The sequence below is a fragment of the Tamandua tetradactyla genome, chromosome 2 (genome assembly GCF_023851605.1).
Source record: "Tamandua tetradactyla isolate mTamTet1 chromosome 2, mTamTet1.pri, whole genome shotgun sequence".
Taxonomy (NCBI): domain Eukaryota; kingdom Metazoa; phylum Chordata; class Mammalia; order Pilosa; family Myrmecophagidae; genus Tamandua; species Tamandua tetradactyla.
In genome coordinates this window covers 82,923,550-82,938,523 of record NC_135328.1, presented here as the reverse complement: position 1 = coordinate 82,938,523, position 14,974 = coordinate 82,923,550, and positions in this window count along the sequence as shown.

Genomic DNA, 14,974 nt, shown 5'->3' with positions numbered 1-14,974 from the left:
AATAAACTCAAAAAGGGTTTCTGCTTTTGAGGAGATCCAAGCATTAATCAATGGTGGGTATCACAAAAGGTAATTAGTGCCTGTATGTTGGACATCTAGACTAGACAGACATCTTCATTCTGGCACCAGGATCCATATGTCGAAGTCTTAATTTAGAATTAGAAGGGGATTGTGCAAAGTTTAAACACAAACTTTGTCATTCCAAGCTCATGTAAGGATTTATTGTAATCAGATCTCAGTGCATGGATTGGCTTTACAATGTTCTCCCCAAGTGCTTGCCCAGATTCTGCATGAGCAGCTTAGTTCACTGCCTTCTGAGCCAACCTCTGCTGTCTTTCTATAGAGCCGACTGTTTTTTATACATTGACATCCTTGTGGCTTCCTCCAATGGTTCCCAGTTCTTCCCCACCCCCACCCCTGGATCATTTCAAAGTCTAGTCCTTTCTCACAAGATAACCTCTCAAATATTTGACCTTGGCTATTATAATATTGCTTTTTCAGACTAAACATATCAGTGTAACATTGGGGGAAGAAAGAGAGGTCAAATATTGTTTTAAAATCTTAACTCAGTACATCATAACATTAGTAACAAAACAAGGTCGTCCCTTATAGAACACCCAATCCATGGGTCTACAAACTGATTCTGCTTCTTCAATAGGCAGGATATCATTCTGCATTATTTAAAAATTTCAAAAATTCCAAGTCCAAAATATCATTAAACTCAGAGAACTAACATGAGAGATTAGAACAGATGGTCTGGACCTGTGGTCCCCAGGGAGGCAGCCACTAGCCATGCCTGGCTCTTGAGCACTTGAAATTAGCTTGTCAGAACTGAGATATGTTGTAAATGTAAAAACACTCATTGGATTCCAAAGACTTAGTACCCAAAATAGAATAAAACATCTCCGTAATTTTAATATTTGGATATATTTGGTTAAATAAAATATATTTTAAAATGAATTTCAAATTTCACAAATGAAATTAGAAAAAAAGATAGACGACAGAGATTGAGGTGGTATAATCTAGGATTGTCTAGAGTGTATAATGACAGTGACTAAATGTACAAATTTTAAAAACATTTTTGTATGAGGAAGAACAAAGGAATGTCATTACTGCAGGGTGCTGAAGATAGATGGTAATTAATATTTTAAAATTTCAACTTATGTGTGAGACTAAAGCAAAAAATGTTTATTTGGTACAAGATTTATATTTTGACTAGTGCATTTCTTAATATAACTTATGTAGATAGCCTGGTTGAATAACATAAGTACATGGAACCTTGAGTAGGACATGAGATTTTGTTGGTTTGTCCAGCTAGATGCCCCAATGAATCCCAGAGTGATTTGATCAGTGAGCGGAAAAGTATATGCAAAGTCCCCTTTGGGGGATGGTGAGAACGAGGGAAAACTCAACTTCCCCAAGTTGAATTCTTGATATTCTCACAAGCAGTGTGGGCAACCAAAGCTATAGGCTGAGCCCCCAGTCTTGGGGTTTGTTCATATGAAACTTAACCCCACAGGGGATAGGTCAAGCCTACTTAAAATTAGGCCTAAGGGTCACCCCCAAGAGAACCTCTTTTGTTGCTCAGATGTGGCCTCTCTCTCCACCCAACACAGCAAGCAAACTCACCACCCTTCCCCTGTCTACGTGGGACACGACTCCCAGGGGTACGGATCTTCCTGGCAATATGGGACAGAAATCCCAGAATGAGCTGAGATTCAGCATCAAGGGATTGAGAAAAATCCTAGAATGAGCTGAGACCCAGCATCAAGGGATTGAGAAAACCTTCTCGACCAAAAGGGGGAAGAGTGAAATGAGACAAAGTGTCAATGGCTGAGAGATTCCAAACAGAGTCAAGAGGTTATCCTGGAGGTTATTCTTACACATTAAGTAGATATCACCTTGTTAACCAAGATGTAAGGAAGAGACTGGAGGGAATTGCCTGAAAATGTAGAGTTGTGTTCCAGTAGCCATGTTTCTTGATGATGATTGAATAATGATATAGCTTTCACAATGTGACTGTGTGATTGTGAAAACCTTATGTCTGATGCTCCTTTTATGTACCTTGTCAACAGATGAGTAGAACATATGGAATAAAAATAAATAATAGGGGGAACAAATGTTAAAATAAATTTAGTTTGAAATGCTAGTGATCAATGAAAGGGAGGGGTAAGGAGTATGGTATGTAAATTTTTTTTTTCTGTTTTTGTTTTATTTTTCTGTTGTCTTTTTATTTCTTTTTCTGAATCGATGCAAATGTTCTGGGAAATGATCATGATGCTGAATATGCAACTATGTAATGATATTGTGAATTGCTGAGTGCATGTGTTGGGAATGTTTGTGTTTCTTTCTTGTAATTTTTTTTTAAATAATAAAAAACTATTTAAAAAGTTACAAGAAACAAACAAGGGGTGCATGGTTGGTTCAGTGGTAGAATGCTCGCCTGCCATGAGGGAGACCCAGGTTTGATTCCTGGACCATGCAAACCTTTCCCCACCCCCACCCCCCCCCAAAAAAAAAGAAGCAAAAGACATAGTGATAAACAGGCCATCCATAAGTAAGACATAACAATTATAAGCATATATGCACCTAACAACAGAGCATCAAAATACATGAACAAATACTGACAGAAATGAAAGGAGAAACTGATAATTCAACAATAATAGCTGGTGATTTCAATACTGCACTCTCTATAGTGACTAGAGCAACTAGAGAGGAGTTCAAAAAGAAAATAGAAGGCTTGAAAAAGCCCAAGGAAATATCACCAAGATGTCTGGTTATAGGATAAAAGCACAGTGCACCACACAAGCCAAAGATGGGACAGTTTGAGAATCAATAAGGATTTTGACGGGAATGGATGGAAACACATCAAATATGCTTAATTAACTCCATGAATTCATGATGATCCTATGAAACTAAACAAACAAACAAAAAACCTAAATGTCAGTTCATCACTGTTAAAAGGATGCTAGTAATCAATCCACAAAACATTCGTTCCCCTTTTCCTTTAGGAGCTGGACCACTTGGTCACCCAAGAATAGATGAAAGAGGTTTCTCTTTGCAGAAATAATCTAGCTAATAAATGAAGAAAGAATGACAGAATTAGGATATCACCATTTTGCAGCTCCTAATGGCATAATGAACCCAATGAGATATGGGTAGACAGGAGGCACCCCATGATGGAAATAGACACAGTCATCGGTGAAACAGTCCTGCTAAAAAGAGAGTGAACTTGACTCTGACTCAAACCTCTAGATCCAACTACTAGCCCACGGGAGGTACAGAGGGTGGTGGAAATCTGCTAAATGACGCCTTGGGGATGGAACCAGCAAAATTCAGGCAGTAGGAAACAACCCCAGGCAAAGGATCAGGTTTCTTGAAGCAGCAATTTCCAAAGAAAAAAAAATAACAAAAACAAACAAAGAACACGAGGAGGTAAAATGAGAAGATAGAGTAGTTTATCTTAAAAGATCTTTTGACCAATTGCACATTTCTAGAGTCTATTGGATCCTAGACTAAACTTAAAAATTATGTTAAAAAAAAGTATATATATATGACATTTAGGAAACAACTGGATATTTGAACCCTGGCCAGATATTTGATGATATTAATGAATCATTGTGCGGTGGTTTGAAGCTGTTATGTACTCCAGAAAAGGCTAGTAAAATATAATAATAATAATAATTTCACCTGCTTCTTTTTACTTTTTCTTAAAATGAATACTATAAAATTTAGAACTATGTGTGGGCTTGCAGTGTATTTCTACTGGGCAGCACCAATCTGGAGTCACAGAGGCCTAGGTTTTAATTCTAATTCTTCCACATGGAAATGTGACTTAACCACTCAGAATCTCAGTTTTCTCATACGTAAAATGGGAATCATAGAGCTCAATTTACATTGCCTGCTGTTGTGGATGAATCCATGTGATAAGGAGTGTGAAGTGTTTCATACTGTGAATATCTATCCATTATCAGAAGCTGAGAGATTAAGAAACTAAGTAACAACACAGAGGAGAAAAGTAAGGTTAGGGCCGATGATTCAAACCTATGCAATTTTGAAGAACAGCACCAGCGAAAGCAATGACCGTTGTAGCTGTAACGTGGACTACCCGCTATGCATTTCTGCATGGCCAGAGGCTGTTGTGGAAATAATAGAGCGGAAATGCTCAGAATTAGAGCAGGGTTAACAAGATATGGAACAATACAATTGGAAGCAGTGTTCTGGGCCAGTGGGGCTGTATGAAGGTGGGCCCGGGAGGCAGTGCAAGCTACCATGAGCTGGAAGCTATGCCAGTTTGGAGTGAGAGCCCAGGAAGTAGCCCTCTTTGAATACTTAAAAATATAATTGATAGGGCTCTTGCTGCCAGACTTTTCCCACAGAAGACTACAGTTCTACTCTCATTACTCTGGGTCCCTTTATTTAAGGAAAATCATGTATGAACCAACATGATTTCCTCCTTATCTGAACATCATGTCCCTTTGACCAGTTCTGCATGAGCTAATGCACAGAAACCCCTCACAACAGGATAGACCAAAGGGGAAAAAGAATTGATTATTGAATCGAAAGGCCCTAAGTGCAGGTCCAGGTGCTGCCATCTACTAGCTCTGGTCCTAGCACATATCATTCAACCTTTCTGAACTGCAGCATCCTCGCCTAGAGGAGAATGATATCACACTGTCCCTGCCCTCGGCGTGCTGCTGCAGGTCCAGATGAGGAATCTGTGGAGCACTGTGCAAATACAAGGGATTTTCTGGGAGGACACAGTTTAAAGGACAGTGTGAGCTCATCTCTGACAGGGAGACAAAGGTACTACAAGCTCTCAAAATTCCAGGATGATACAGGAGGCGAGGAAAACTCTTAGTCTACTTTCATCTCCTTTCATCACCATGAAACTCAACCGCAAATATGCCCCATTATTGCTGCCTCCCATGAGTCTCTGCAGCCTTGGGCAACTGCTAGGGTCTCTTATCAAAGAACTCCACAGATGTTGAGGCAACCAGAGAGCCATTTGGCCTTTGCTTTCTGAATTTTACCCAATGTCTCTAAATGAAGCAATACTTGGAAAAACCAACTCTTTCCTCTCCTTCTTGATGTATTCACAGGCCAAAATCCATTCATGAGGCCCATCTGGAGCCCCCGATCCTATTCCGAACCCCCTCGTCAACTGTTAAGATCAGTGTTTCAGAAGTGAGTCCTTTCCTCTTCCACTCTCATCCTCAGAGCAGAGAGTGGGAAAGGAGAAAAGTGACTCACTACTACTTTAAGTGCTTTGGAGTCATTGGACAAACTTTGCACTGGGTTGTTATTTCCCTAACTTGGGATCCAGGCCGTTCTCTGGTCTCACTACCCTCTGCATCCTTCTCTTCTTCTTTCTTTTCTTCTCATCCTTCTTTCACCTACATCTCTTATAAATTTCCTATTTTGCCCATCTCAGACCAAATGCATACAGAAAGAAAAGGAACCCTGCCCTTCCAGGGAAATGTCCTTTCCACAAGTACAAAGGGGACGTGGCCATTTGTTTGTCTTTCCAATGAGGGGCACAGCCTGAACAAAGCCTGAAAGGTGCCAGGAGAAGGCTGGATTTTCAGTGGCCTCGACTTCCTCGGTGCCACTGCATAATGGAAGAAAAGCCTGGTTGTGTTTGTAGCACTGCCAGCAGTGGTGGGTGTGAGTTCTGATCATTGACTACTCCTCTGTAGGCATTGATCTACTGAGAGTTTATAATAGGAAAATCGCTGTGGGTTGACTTGTGTCCCCCAGAAAGACATGTCCAAGTGTGAACCCCCAGCCCTACGAGGGTGATCTATTTGAACGTAGGATCTTTGAAGATGTTATTAGTTAAGATGAGGCCAAACCAGATGAAGGTGGGCTCTGATCTAATAAGACCAGTGTCCTTATAAGAAGGGGGGAAATGAACTTCGACAGAAGGAAGAATGCTATGTGGCGACGGAGGCAGAGAACACCACAGACTGTCAGCCAAACACCACCAGTAGCCTGGAAGGAGGCATGGGACAGAGTCTTTCCTACAGACCTCCAAGGAAGTCTGGTCCTGCTGATATCTTGACTGTGGATATCTGGCCTCCAGAACAATAAACGCCTGTGGTTTCAGGCCACCTAGTTAGCGGTAGTTTGTGACAGCAGCCTGGGAAACTGAGACAATAATGATAATGACATCTGTCATTTAACAATAAACATACATTTACTATGTATCAGACACAGTGCTAAGCATTTTATATGCATTATTTCACTAGCGTTATCACACTTCCCTTTTCCTGGTTTTTCTTCCAACTGCAGTGAAAGACTATCAAGGCGGCATTACCTTCCACAAAGCAGATTTCATGGCTCCACACTGCTAATCATCTTATACCATTGGGAGAAGCATGGAGCTAAATCAATTTTTAAAATAAACACTATTCCGAAGCTGACCAAACCACCTCATTATACCGTATCACTCAGCACTTTGATTGAATGTTTGGTTTTCCAAACATGATATAAAGGCCCAGAAACTGTCTCAAAATGCCTCATAAAATGGTGCCTTTAACAAGTCGAGTCACCTCTTGAAGATTTTGGTTCTGTGATATGTAGGAAGGAAAAGATAGATAAAAGGAGAAAAAAAGAAGATAGCTGGGATAGTAGAGACAGCTATTTTTCCTATTGAAGTTCTCTCTTTTTTTTTTTTGCATGGCCAGGCACTGAGAATTGTACCCGGGTCTCTGACATGGCAGGTGAGAACTCTGCCACTGAGCTACCGTGACCCGCCCACAATACATTTTTTAGCTATGACAAGGAGCAACATCCCAGCTGCCATTTGACCTTTTAACATTTAATTCAAGACTAGTTTTTGTTTGTGTGCTTGTTTGTTTGTTTGTTTTGCATGGGCAGGCACCGGGAATCAAACCCAGGTCTCCGGCATGGCAGGTGAGAATTCTGCCACTCAGCCACCGTGGCCCGCCCCTATTGTTACTTTTTCATTCACTGGATTTTGAAATAATTTCAAGAGATTGTTTACTTATAGAAATACCCAGCAGCATTGCCCCACTATCCCTTTCAGAGGGTTGGCTTTTTAAAATTGTTTTATTATTCTTTTTGAGGGGGTTGGGATAGCTTAAAATACTGCATCCACTGGAAGTAACCAGACAACGAAGCTTAAACTAGATTTTAAACCGCGCTGGGATATATCACTTAGTCATTTCGGTACTCAGTATATAGAAAGTGGCTGTCTGCTTATGCACTTCAAGATTACCTTATGCAACTTATGTACTTTCTGAATTAAAAAAAAAAAAAAGCCCTGGAAAGCATATTGAACTCTTTACTAAAAGGTATTATATAAATAGGAAGTAGGTAGTTGGGAGAGTGGGAGGTTATGAATGTGTTATAGTTGCATTCTTTTTGTTAAACTGAGCCTGAAAGCCTTTTCCCCCAGCCACCCATTCTGCCACCTCCTACCGTCCACATCAGCGCGTCCCTGTGCACTTGGCATCATCCATTCCATCCTAGGGCTTCTCCTGTTACTTTGCGTGCTGAGAAGACAAATGTATGTCTGCAGCCAAGTGCTCTCAGGTTTCATTCACAGACGCAGGCCCTTCCTGGGAACCTGAGTAGAGATAGAAAGGGGCTGTGACAGAAGCAAAGAATAAAATTATAATGAATGTTTCATGGAGGCCAACAACCACAGAGGAGAAAGCAGAAAAAAAGAGGCACATAGAAGAGGAGCCCAAGAGCAGGGACACAAGGAAAAGAGGATGGCATTGGGGAGCAGGACATATAAACAGAAAATGGCTTTAAAAAAATAACCATAGTATTACCATTATAGAAATCAAACTGAAGTCAGAATCACTTCTATAAAAATCTCTTCTTATTTCTTTTAATCCAGGTAGACAAATTAAATAATAGAGATAAACAAGTTATTTTTAAATTAAAAAATCATCAGAAATAGCCACTGTCAATATTAGAGTGTAACCTGCCAGACATATTCATGGTTTGTTTGATTTTTTATCCAAAAAATGAGATCATATTCTACATACCATTTTATCGTTATGTACTTTTTTCACTTACATCATAAATAGTTTTCCATGTCAGTAAGATACCATCAATTTTTATGGCATATTTCATTGTATGAATGAAGCTATTTCATTTAACCAGTCCCTTTCTGTTGATCATATAGGTTGCCTGTTTTTTTTCACAATTACAAATAATGTTCTACTAGTGAGCTTTTGCTGTGCAACCAGTCCAAAACACTTTTTAGACCACAGTTCTGTGAGGAAACTAGGAGAGCTGGCACAGCTGGAATAGTTGGAACCCTTCTCAGCATGGTCTCTCATCCTCTCGAGAGCTAGATTAGGTTTCTTTGCGAAGCAATATCAAGGTAGCAAACAGCAGCGATATAGCAAACCTCAAAGCGCAAGGGCTAAGCTGCCATTACATTTACTGATGTCTCATTGGCCAAGGCAAATCACATGTCCCACCCAGATTCAAGAGGTGAATAGACTCAGACTCTCAAAGAAAGAATCTGCAGTGTCACAATGCAGGAAGTTTATGTACGCAGGGATGAAGAATTAGGGACCATCTTTACATCCTCCATAAATGCTGCCCTAAATAACTTTTCAGATACTTTTTTGCACACTTAAACCTTACGATTTATATAGGATAAATCATTCAGAACAAGATATGAGCATTTTAAGTTGTGAATTCATACTGTCACAGTGGAATTCATACTCTCATGAACTAGACTGTCAGTAATTGGAACTCAGTGCCTGGCATACTGTAAGATATATTATATAGTAGGGATTAATTAAATGACTGACTAAAGGAATGGACAAACAGAACCAAATAAATAAATCAATAAAAAATCAACAGTCTAACCAATAGTGATGTTATTATTTTTAAAATATTTACCAAAAATAGTACCCTATTGTCTAACTCATAGTTTTTTTAAAATTTTATTAATAAAACCAACCAGCATACAACACATTCTTAACGTATGAATATTTCATACTTGGTGTGCAATCAATGACTCACAATAGCATCACATAGTTGTATATTTATCACCATGATCATTTCTCAGAACATTTACATCACTCCAGAAAAGAAATAAAAAGAAAAAAGGAAAAACTCATACATATCATATCCCTTATCCCTCCATCTCATTGACTACTAGTATTTCCCTCTACCCAATTTATTTTAACATTTGATCCCCTTATTATTTATGTATTTTTAATCCATATTTTTGCTCATCTGTCCATACCATAGATAAAAGGAGCATCAGAACAAGGTTTTCACAATCACACAGCCACACTGTGAAAGCTATATCATTACACAATCATCTTAAAGAAACATGGCTACTGGAACACAGCTCTACAGTTTCAGGCATTTCCCTCTAGGCTTTCTAATACACCTTAAATTAAAAAGGGAATATCTATATAATGCATAAGAATAATATATAATGCATAAGAATAACTTCTAGGATAACCTCTCGACTCTGTTTGCAATCTCTCAGCCACTGACACCTTATTTTGTCTCATTTCTCCCTTCCCCTTTTTGGTAAGAAGATTTCTCAATCCCTTGATGTTGAGTTCCAGCTTATTTTAGAATTTCTATCCCACATTGCCAGGAAGATTTACACCCCTGGGAATCATGTCCCACATAGAGAGGGGGAGGGAAGTGAGTTTGCTTGCCGTGTTGGCTGAGAGATAAGCCATATATGTAACTCATAGTTTAACTAATATTTGACTAATAGCTGGAGATCTAATGACCATTTGGTGTTCTTCTTTAATAACTGTTCTAGTTTGCTAGCTGCCAGAATGCAATACGCCAGAAATGGAATGGCTTTTAAAAAGGGGAATTTAATAAGTTGCTAGTTTACAGTTCTAAGGCCGAGAAAATGTCCCAATTAAAACAAGTCTATAGAAATGTCTAATCAAAGGCATCCCAGGGAAAGATACCTTGGTTCAAGAAGGCTGATGAAGTTCCGGGTTTCTCTCTCAAGTGTAAAGGCACGTGGTGAACACAGTCAGGGTTCCTCTCTCATCTGGAAGGGCAAATGGCGAACACAGCATCATCCGCTAGCTTCTTCTCCTGGCTTCTTGTTTCATGAAGCTCCCCGGGAGGCATTTTCCTTCTTCATCTCCAAAGGTCACTGGCTGGTGAACTCTGCTTCTCATGGCTACGCCGTTCTCCTCTGCTCTCTCTGAATTTCTTTCATTCTCTCCAAAATGCTTCCTCTTTTATAGGACTCCAGAAACTTATCAAGACCCACCCAAATGGGTGGAGACATGTTAAACTCATCCAACTTAACAGCCACTCGTGATTAAATCACATCTCCAGGGAGATGATCTGATTACAGTTTCAAACATACAGTATTGAATAGGGATTATTCTGCCTTTATGAAATGGGATTTAGATTAAAACGTGACTTTTCTAGGGGACATACATCCTTTCAAACCAGCACAATGACTATCAAGTGAGTTTACTTGAGCGGGTCAATTTCTGGGTCCTCTATTTTGTTCCACTGTCAATGGGTCTGTCCCTACTCTATTGGCCCTTAGCTTTATCAGATCTAAATCGTTCTTTTCATGAAAGAACTATGATGTATTTAAGTTATATTTTACTTATAGATAGATGGGTTTTTTTCTAGTCTTTTGAAATTAAAAACAAAACTGGAATGAGAATCCTTTATACATACATCTTTGCCCTCAAGTGAGGGTGTGTCTTTAGAAAAAATTCCTAGAATGAGAATTATGAGATAAAATAATATGTTCATATGACACTTATTGCACTAATGCCTTCTGGAGAGTTTGTAGCGATTTCCGTTTTTCCATCAGTGGATAAATGTGCCTGCCTCCCCACACTATTTATCAGATCTTCCCCAATATGATGTTGTTTCGGTTTGGTAAAGCTGCCAGAATGCAATATACCAGAAATGGATTGTTTTTTTACAATAGGGATTTATTAGTTTACACGTTTACAGTTCTAAGGCCATGGAAATGTCGACAATGAAGGTATCAACAGGACAATACCTTCTTTGAAGAAAGGCTGATGGTATCTGGGGTTCATCTGCCACATGAAAAGGCACATGGGGACATCTACTGATCCTTCTCTTCTGGTTTTGGCTCTTTCAGTTTCTCTCTCTTGAGAAACTGTGGGTCCTTTCTTAGCATCTCCAGGGCGTTTCTCCCTAAAATCTCTCTCTTGGTATTTCTGCCTTTCATCCTCTATAAAAGGCTTCAGTAAAAGATTAAGACCCTCTTTGAATGGGCTGGGTCAAATCTCAATTGAACCAAAAGGTCCCACCCGCACAATAGGTCTGCGCCCACAAGGATGAATTAAAATAACAGAGCCTTTTCTGAGGTACATAGCAGCTTCAAACTAGCACAGATGTATAAAAAATGACAAATCAGTTTTTCAATTTTGTATTCCCATTTGAATTGATAAGCATCTTTTAAATAACTTCATAAGTCTTTGCATTTCTTTTTTGGTAGACTGATTCAAATTGTCCATTTTTTTGACTGGTGGTCTTTTCCTTATTAATCACACAAGTTCCTTATATCTTAAGGACGTTAGCCTTAACATTTCATATTGAGTTTATTCGTGTTTCTTCTCTGTAGAAGAGTTTAATTTTAATATTGTCCTATTTATTAATTGTTTCTAGACTTTGGATATTTATCCTAAGGGCCTTTCCACTTCACTATTATAAACCATTACTTCTCATATTTTCTTTTATTTTGCCTGGCTGTCATGATGAATACACACAATGGGTTAATACAAACAATGAGAATGATTTAACTCAGAGTTTTGAGGCTAGGAAAAATCCCAAATCCAGGCATCAGCAAAGCGATGCTTTCTTCCCAACCTCGGTAAGATGGCGGCGCAGGCATTCCATGATCCATGGAGTTTGTTGACTTGCAGCCTTGCCTCTCCTCGTGTGGTGGTGTCCTCTCCTCTCTCTTCCTGTTCCATTGATTTCCACCTGCGACCTTCTTTGACAACGTCTGAATTTCCTCTGTTTATAAAAGACTCCAGTAATCTTGATTAAGATTAAGACAATGCCTAAATTGGAATACATAATTCAAATTACCACGGTAGCTTTTTTAATTTATTGATATACTTGTATGAATTTTAAATTGTTAGTTTTAGAACTAAGCCTCATTTTTTTTCCCAAAAGATTAGCCAGTGTCCTCATATAATTAAAAATATTAATCCATCCATTCCCCCAATGATTTGGAGTGCCATTTTTATCATACAGCAAATTTGCTTTATCTATTATTGAATCTCATTTTGTTCCATATAGCTGTCTAATCCAGTAACAGTACAAACATTTTAAAATCACTTTAACTTTCATAATATGTTTAATATCAAGAAATACCAACCCAATTTTATTACTCTTTCCCATTCTTTTCTAAAGGACCTTTGGGGTATTCTTACATTTGTATTTTTTATAAACACTTTAGGCTTAGTTTATCTACTTTCATGAAAGGAGTACATTAAATTTATAGATTTGGAGGCAATTCAAAGCATTATGTTCTGAGTCTTCCTATTTAGAACTAAGCATGTCTTTACAATAGTCAAATCAATTTTATATTGTTAAGTAAAGTTTTAAGCTTTCTTCCGTTCATATTATGTACAATTCTTATAATTATTCTATATTGAAATCTTATAAATAACATTGTTATTTTCATAATACTGTTGGCTTACATAAACATTCTATATTTTAAAATGAATTATCTTACCAGACGCCTTATTGAATTTTCACATTTTGAATAATTTTCACTTGACCCTGCTGGGTTTTCTAAGTACACTTATGTCATCTGTACAGAAAGAAAAACTTGCCCTCTCATTTCCAATTTTTATATGACATTTTTAGTCAGAATAAAAGTCATAAATATTCTTCCAACTTGAATAAATACATAGAACTAAAGTAGATTTCTCTGCATTTGAATAACATGCAGCACGTTGTCTATTAATGGAACATAAGAATATTAGGAATAAAAAGTTCTACAAATAATACTAATGCTCAATATTTCTTAATTTCTTTTCCCTTTATCAAGTGCACATTGTTACAGAAGTAAAATAAATTTGATTTTTATAACCCAAACAGAAATAACCATTGTATTATATACCACTTCTGCTAAATTTATGTATATACATTATATCATTCCAAGTTCAGTTTTTTACACTTTATTTTACGTCTTATGGACCGTTCACATTTGCATAGAAACACACAGTTGTTCTTAATGCAATTTTTTTAGATTAGGAAGATAGATTAGAGAAGCAATATTGTCTAAAACTCACTCTCCTTTGTTTTAGATGTAAACACTAATTCCCAGAGAAGATAGAACACATATTACAAAGAGGAAATCAAAGCCCAAAAGAAAAATAGAGAACATGAGATCATATCATTGTCAGCATGTTTTGTTCTTGTGAAATCATGGCACATAGCAGAGATCCTGGAAGGTCCAGCAGTGGATATGCCCCATTTTTTTTTTTAGTAAATGAGGAAAAAGGGAACTCTAAGGGTGGTGCTGTGACAAGCTTGAGGCCAATCACCTCCTGTGAGTACTTACAAAACCATTATGAAAACTTGGAGCCATCAGAGGTTCACCAAAAGTATCATGTCAGCTAAATTCATTTACTTCTATTTGTTAATTTTAACTAACTTCAAATGCAATGGGAAAATGTAATAAAAACCGAATTCCTAATATTTATCCCCATAATTTCCCTCTCGAGCCTTTTCAGATTACATGTAAATATTTCACATAGCCATAATCAGGATATTTTTCTTTTCTTTTTTTTTTTTTTTTACATGGTCTGGCACCAGGAATCGAACCCAGGTCTCCAGCATGGCAGGCAAGAATTCTGCCTGCTAAGCCACTGTGGCCCACCCTGTAATCAGGATTTTTGTACAATTTTGTTTTCCATCCTTTCTAAGTGATTTCATGGAAAATGCATTTTTTACTTATCTACATAAATCAAATCACTTACGCTGCGTGGTCTGTGTTACTCAGAGGTGCATCTATGGAAGTGGAAGAAGAGGCTGGTAATAGAAATAAAATGAATTAAATGCATAAACTCAGACTTAAGGCTTCAGGTCCCCTGGGCCTTGTGGAGAAGTAAACGAAACGGAGAGGGGGCAGAGCAAGTGGGTTACGCCGTGCCTCCTCCTAGACCCCAGATGTGGGGTCAAAAGACAAGGTGCTTGCTTAGCATAGAGGAGTTAGAGTCTCAAGACTGCCAGAGGGTGGGCCACGGTGGCTCAGTGGCAGAGTTCTCACCTGCCATGCCAGAGACCTGGGTTTGGTTCCCGGTGCCTGTCCATGCAAAAGAAAAAAAGAATGGCAGAGGCTGCATATGTCCCATCTGGTTGTCTAGTTATGGTAATTAATTTGTAGTGATAAAAATTGTAAATAACTGAGTAATTAGTATAAGCAGTGAGGTCTGAGGAGGACCCTGGGAGGGTGTGCTGAAGCCCCAGTGGCTGGGATCCCAACACCTAGAACTGCATCAGGGACCTAGTGGGGGCTCAGTAAATATTTGTTAAATGGACAACTGATAGGGTTACTAGGTGGTAGAGAGAGGAAGGCAAAAGACACTGCACATCTTGATTTTGATAAAACAGTAGATGAACTCTGTGCTTCTATGCTCATGGATAAGATGTATAGCTGAAGTAATAGTTCTATAATGTGTAAAGTTACCTGGCTGACCAAATTTGCCCAAACTCTGGACTAATAATTCAAGGTACATGCCAGAGAGCTCTGTTCTTGGTTTTTGTCCCATTGGATATTTTCAATAACAGTCTGAAATTGTATTTCTCTAATGTGATTCTTTTTAAGGAAAAAAGTTTAGCAGACCCTCAGTATTTGGCTCAAGTTATTTTTATTCTGATGTTACTTAAATATAGGCACATACAAGACTAAATATTGCTGATAGCGTTTATATAATTGCAAAACTAAAATTTAAGCGTAAATCTCATTCCTGGACCA